Source organism: Canis aureus, chromosome 6 (assembly GCF_053574225.1).
Source record: "Canis aureus isolate CA01 chromosome 6, VMU_Caureus_v.1.0, whole genome shotgun sequence".
Taxonomy (NCBI): Eukaryota; Metazoa; Chordata; class Mammalia; order Carnivora; family Canidae; genus Canis; species Canis aureus.
This window is the reverse complement of record NC_135616.1, coordinates 15,001-21,766: the sequence shown is the minus strand read 5'-3', so window position 1 is coordinate 21,766 and position 6,766 is coordinate 15,001. Positions and strand designations below refer to the sequence as shown.

At 51.3% G+C, this 6,766-nt stretch overlaps 1 long non-coding RNA gene and 1 pseudogene across 1 annotated transcript; one reads left to right on the top strand and one right to left on the bottom strand.

Moving 5' to 3' along the window:
- Positions 1–711: 711 nt before the first annotated feature.
- Positions 712–4,924, bottom strand: LOC144315361 (uncharacterized). The gene is made up of 3 exons (XR_013381049.1): positions 4,581–4,924; positions 1,317–1,452; positions 712–887 (listed from the first exon to the last, which is right to left on the bottom strand). It is a non-coding gene; the product is annotated as an uncharacterized LOC144315361 (long non-coding RNA).
- A 424-nt stretch (positions 4,925–5,348) lies between these two features.
- Positions 5,349–6,513, top strand: LOC144315360 (NHP2-like protein 1 pseudogene; annotated as a pseudogene).
- The last annotated feature ends 253 nt before the right edge of the window (positions 6,514–6,766 follow it).

The following is a 6,766-nucleotide window of genomic DNA, read 5'->3' as shown; positions in this document are numbered from 1 at the left end:
CCTGTAAAGGCAAGGCCAGAAGGAAGAACTTCAGCATTTCTTTTGCTCTTCTTTTCTGTTCTTCCGGTTGTTGTGGTTCCGGTGTCGTTGAGCCTCAGCATTTCCAAGCACCTCGTAGGGGCAACCTGGGAGGCTCGCTGGGGTTAAGCAGCTGACTCTCGGTTTCGTCCGCCAGGAGGTGGCACTCTTGACTCGCCCAGTGAGGCCGCGGCGACCTCTGGAAGGAAGGTATCAGGCTCACGGTTTCCGAGGGGCTCGGGTGGCTCCCGAGAAGTGGATCTGAGTGTCTCCAGGCTGTCTGATCCTATCTGAGTCTTAGGATGCGATTCCAGGGGCCCCTGGCCCGCTCGGTCAATAGAGATCACTTTGACAAATGGACCCCGGGGGCCGGGGCCGGGGCCGGGGCCGGGTGGGGGGCGGGGGGGAGAAAGGGAGGGGAGGGAGGAGGGGAGGGCGGCGTGGGGACCGGGGGAGGTCGAAAGAAAGAAAAACAGACGCCATTCTACTCAAGGAAGGCCTTGGTGATACAGCGGATCCTTCCAACGGTGTCTGGTTGCAATGAGCACGGATTCCCACCGACCTTCTGAAGAGGATTTAACAATCGCCAAAAAAAAGGAAGATGACTCACTGAGAGTTTCTGAACTCTGTTCAGGGTTTCGTGGACCTCATTCAGTTCCACGTTGTTCCTTTCTGTTCGGTTTCCACGCAGCTTTTTCATTAGTTCCGGCAACTCCTACTGTATGTAGTTGGACAATCTCAGGGTGACCAGACACCGGGATTCGTCCAGAGTCCTTTCCGCGAATCTTCTGAAAAGTGGACCGCATTGTTGCAAGACCTTCCTAACAACACCTGCACGTGACAGGGAGGTCACCCACGGATGGACGTGCCTAAAGACCCAATGAGAATTCATTATAATGCAGTCGAGAGGAAAATCCGACCAGTTTCTGTCACACACACATACACACACAACACACATGCACGTACGCAGAGCATTTAAACAGTTCGAATGTGGAGTGACGGCACTCTACCAGGACACGTTACAAGTTTAGGAATTTCATTTCCTGTTCGGAACACCGGCAGCATTCACCCACACAATGTAATCTAAGAGGGCTTATGGTTCTTTGTCTGACAGTGCTTCTCATGTGCCTTCCCATAGCAGGTAAACGACCTATAGTAGTCAAGAGACTCTATTTAGGGTTTGGCATTCTGGGATCCGCTGAGAATCCACGAACGGGTGAAGGGACCAGTAGACAGACAGACAGACAGGCAGCCAACCAGCCAACCAAAAACATCTCAGAAGTTTTCAAGGCACATGCCTACAAAGGATCACGGATCATAACAAAACGGAAATCTTCAGTGTCTCTTTCGCCGAGGTGGCCCCTAGGAGATTCTACAGGTGCTTTTAGAGTTGTCCCCAAAATGAAGCTCCTTTACCGTGGAGAAGTTTTCACTCTTACGTAGTAGGGGAAGACCGGATACAAACGAACCCAAAAAATAAAATAAATAAGTAAATACCAAAAAAAGTGAAACAAGAACAACCAAAAAAAAAAAAAAAAGGGAATCTAAAAACCTTGCTGTTCTGGGCAGGTAAAGGGAGAGACACACACACACACACACACACACACCCCAAAAAACAAACAAAAAACCCCCAACCAAACCACACCAAACCAAGCCAACCAACCAAACAAAAAAGCACCTTGTCTTTGTCTTTTCTTCTCTGTTCACACTCTTATCGAGAGTAGACTACCAATGCAAGAGAATCTCGCCATTTTAGCAGAGAGAAGAGCCAAATCTCAGTTGTACACCAGTGTAGTAGTAAAACCCACTTCTCCCAATCTCAGTCCGTCCTGACCACGCCTGCAATCCCTTTTCAAAGAGTCTGCTTCTGGGACGCCTTGGGTGGCTCAGCGGTGGAAGGTCTGCCTTTGGCTCAGGGCCTGATCCCAAGGGTCCTGGGATCCAGACCCACATCGGGCTCCCCACGTGGAGCCTACTTCTTCCCCTGCCTGTGTCTCTGCCTCTCTCTCTCTCTCTCTGTGTGTGTGTCTCTCTGTCTGTCTCTCTCTTTCTCTGTCTCTGCCTCACTGTGTCTCTGTGTCTGTCTCTCTGTCTCTGTCTCTCTTTATCTCTCTGCCCCTTTTCTCTGTCTCTTTGTCTCTCTCTCCCCTTCTCTCTGTCTCTCTCTCTTTCTCTGTCTCTGCCTCTCTCTGTGTCTGTCTCTCTGTGTCTCTCTGCCTCTCTTTTCTCTGTCTCTCTCTCTTTGTCTCTCTCTCCCCTTCTCTCTGTCTCTGTCTCTGCCTCTGTTTATCTCTCTGCCTCTCTTTTCTCTGTGTCTCTCTCCCCTTCTGTCTCTCTTTATCTCTCTGTCTCTCTCTTTGTCTCTCTCTCTCTCCCTGTCTCTCTCCTTCTCTGTGTCTCTCTCTTTCTCTATCTCTGTCTCTCTTTGTCTCTGTCTTGCTTTCTCTGTCTCTCTCTATCTCTCTGTGTCTCTGTCTCTGTGCCTCTGTCTCTCTTTGTCTCTCTCTTTCTCTGTCTTTCTCTCTGTCTCTCTCTGTCTCTGTTACTCTCTCTCCTTCTCTCTGTCTCTCTCTCTGTCTCTGTCTCTCTCCCATGAATACATAAATAAAATCCAAAAAAATAAAAAACAGAAAACAAAAAACAAATCTCAAAAATCTCCTTCATAAATCCCTTCTATAATTTCTTTTTCCATTCCGTCAGTCTTAAGTGTTCTTTCTCTAAATAGCCAGGCTTTGGGACGCCCCTGTGCCTCAGCGTTTGAGCGTCTGGCTTCAGCTCAGGGCGTGATCCCAGACTCCTGGGACCGAGTCCCATATCAGGGTCCTCGCATAGAGCCTGCTTCCCTTGTCTCTGCCTGTCCCTGTGTCTCTCGTGAATAAGTAAATAAAATCTTAAAAAAAAAAAAAAAAAGCCAGAGTCATTTCAGGACAGATTCATTTTCTTTTTTATTTTATTTTATTTTATTTTATTTTATTTTATTTTATTTATTTATGATAGTCACAGAGAGAGAGAGAGAGAGAGAGGCAGAGACACAGGCAGAGGGAGAAGCAGGCTCCATGCACCGGGAGCCTGATGTGGGATTCGATCCCAGGTCTCCAGGATCGTGCCCTGGGCCAAAGGCAGGCGCCAAACCACTGCGCCACCCAGGGATCCCCGATTCATTTTCTTTAACCACCACCACCACCACCCGTATTTTCATGCCTTGTATCTATTCTACATGTCTCCTACTATCTCACACACAGAGGTTGTTTTCCTTATCGTTAACCAGTAGTCTCGATTCCATGTGGCAGATTTTTTAAAATTGTACTTATTTTACACTTTTTGAGAGAGGAGAGAGAGAGAGAGAGAGAGAGAGAGAGAGAGAGAGAGAGAGAGAGAGAACTTTGTGAAGGGGGAAGAGAGGGAGGGAGGGAGACAGAGACAGAGACATAGGCAGAAGCAGGCTCCCCACAAGGAGCCAGATGTGGAAAGGGGTCCGGACTCGGATACCTCCCCCCCCGCCGCCCCAGAATTGGGCCCTGACCCAAAGGCCGATGCTCAACCCCTCAACCGCTGAGCCACCCAGGCGGCAGACTGTTAACTCCTAGAAACCTCAGTCTCTGGTGAAAAGTCAGTAGGAACCACGGGCACATTGTCTATCGTACCAGAAATCCTTAGATTGTCAAATGTATGAATACATGTGATAGTTTTTAGAAACACGTGTGTGTGTGTGTGTGTGTGTGTGTGTGTGTTTGTGTATGTATTGTTGGGCTGGCTGAGAGACAGGGGCACCCAAAATGGCGGACATCTCAAACTGGGTCAAAATGGCTGATCTTCCCGTCAAAGCATCCCTGACCACCACATCATCTCCAGTGAGTCGAAGCCTAGATGGGAAACCGAAACTTTCCATCCAGGAACCGCCCCCGCCCCCTCCCCATCGTCTGATACTATCCCCCCCCTACTCCCAGCCAATCACCTAAGGACACGGTGTTCCCTTGTCTAATTTGGCTAGGGACCCACCCGGATCCAGAGTCGGAACCAAGAAGGCTTCAAAACCCCCACAGTCCCCAACCCCGCGCGACTTCCCTGACTCTGGCCACCTCTCCGAGTCATGGAACCTCGCCCAGGAGCGCTCCCCATTAAAGCACTCTCCTACCTACTGCCTGGCTCTGCTGGTTTTTTATTTCTCCGCTGTTCATTTTGTAAAAACCTAACATGTAGGACACAATTTTTTTTTTAAGATTTAAGAGAGAGAGGGGGGGGGGGCAAAGACACAGAGGGAGAAGCAGGCTCCAGTGCAGGGAGCCTGACGTGGGACTCGATCCCGGGACTCCAGGATCACGCCCTGGGCTGAAGGCGGCACTAAAACGCTGAGCCACACGGGCTGGGCTGCCCTGTATGATACAATTGTGAAGGAAGCACGAAACAGGGGATCCCTGGGTGGCTCAGCGGTCCTGCAGGGTGCCCGCTTCTCCCTCTGCCCGTGTGTGTGTGTGTGTGTGTGTGTGTGTGTGTGTGTGATGAATTGTGAATTAAAATTAAAAAAAAAAAAGAGGAAGGAAAAGAGAAACGAACAAACCAACCTGAAACACGTTTACTGACACACCCAGGTATCTGCAGGTTTCCTGAATCAGACAAAAGAGAAACACAAAAACTGAGGTGGGGGGAGGGGGGGGGGAGGAAGAAAAGGGCAAGGGGTGGGGGAGGAAAACACAACACCACAAAACAAAAAAACCACCTTGGGTGTCTTACTGACTCACACTTTAGTATTTTACCTTTCTGTTGGAAAGACAGACGCCAGGTATCCGATGAACTGAACCCAATTTATCAATTAAGCTAGTTACACCTTCAAAGTTCCAGGTCACCAAAGATTTGGGAAGCTATTGTAAAAGTTTAACCTATAGACTTTTTTTTTTTTTTTTTTTTTATTTATTTATTTATTTATTTATTTATTTATTTATTTATGATAGTCGGGGGGGGAGAGAGAGAGAGAGAGAGAGAGAGAGAGAAAGAGAGGCAGAGACATAGGCAGAGAGAGAAGCAGGCTCCATGCACCGGGAGCCCGACGTGGGACTCGATCCCGGGTCTCCAGGATCGCGCCCTGGGCCAAGGGCAGGCGCCAAACCGCTGCGCCACGCAGGGATTCCCCCCTTTTTTCATTTTTTTCTTTTTCTTTTTTTTTAACCTGCTTGCTCGTCACAAGGAAAAGTACACGAGACGGACAAAATCGATCATTTGAAGTAGTTTCCGTGGACAAATCCTCAGAGGCACAACTCCACTAATCCGTTGAGTTCACAGCAAAGTTGAGTACGCCCGTCCCTCGGGGCCCGGACCCTCCGGCATGGGCATGGCATCCGGGTGGGTCCCGGTGGAGCAAGGGGATAAGTAGTTCTCCTTTTCTTTTCTGTGCCTGTGGGTCTAACAAGACACCACACGTGTCTTGTTTCTTTGTAATGAGGTGGCGGAAGGGTCTATCTCGATCACCACCATTCCAGGCCCACAAACTGTGACGGGAGCACAGCACATCCCACCGCCCACCCCAACGGCGGCGGGGGCGGGGGCGCGTGGGGACAAAACCGGTTATCCGTATGAAGTGTGACGGTGATAGGTAGCTCCCAGGACACGTCTTTTTACAGGAAACCCACAGGGACCGCGGATACGCAGAGATGACTGAGGCTGATGTGAATCCGAAGGCCTACCCCCTGGCAGATGCCCACCTCCCCAAGAAACTCCTGGACGCGTGTTCAGCAGTCCCGTAACTACAAGCAGCTTCGGAAAGGAGCCCACGAAGCCACCAAAACCCTCTGTGGAGAGGCATCTCTGAGTTCATCCTGATGGCTGGCTGCAGACGCCGAGCCCCTGGAGATCATCCCGCACCGTCCGCCGCCCGCCTGCCTGCCTGCCGCGTGAAGAGAAGAACGTGCCCTACGTGTTCGTGCGCTCCAAGCAGGCCCTCGGGCGGGCCTGCGGGGTGTCCGGGCCTGTCCTCGCCTGTCCCGTCACCATCCAAGGAGGCTCGCAGCCAAAGCCGCAGATCCAGTCCATTCAGCAGTCCATCGAAAGGCTCTTCGTGGAAACCGCTGGCCTCTGTCCCACCCCTCACGGAGCCCAGCCCTCCCCCCTGGGGTTGTGTCTACCGTCTGCGTTCGCATGTAGTTTCTCCAGCTGCCTTCTCTCGTTCTTTTTTTTTTTTTTTTAATTTTTATTTATTTATGATAGTCACAGAGAGAGAGAGAGGCAGAGACACAGGCAGAGGGAGAAGCAGGCTCCCCGCAGGGAACCCGATGCGGGCACACGAGCCCAGGGTACCCCTTCCACCTCCCCAACCCCCGCCCCGCATCCAGCCCCGAGAGGAAGGCAGCCGCCCAACCACTGAGCCACCCAGGCGTCCGTCCCTCTTTTCCTTTCTCTTATCCGTCAACCTTCCAGCCTTCCGCCTCCACCTCCGCCTGTTCCTTCATCTCGGTTTCCTCCTGGAAAACAGGCTTTGTCCGTGGTTGCCTCCCTCTCAGCCCTCTGAAAGAGGTGGAGTGGGTTGGGCATCAGTTCTGGCGCTCGTGCGTGCGTGTGGACTTGGGATTTCCGGCGTCCGCCTGCCTGGCCTGCTTTCCCCGTCTTCTTCATGATTTGGACTCAAGGGAAGTGGCGGGGGGTTGGGGGGGGGGAGATCGGGTCCTTATTTCTCTGGACCACCTCTTGGGTCCCATCCCACGAGGCATCTTTCTGATGGGGTGACCTAGAAGTCCGAACGTAGGGAGGGAGAGAGAGA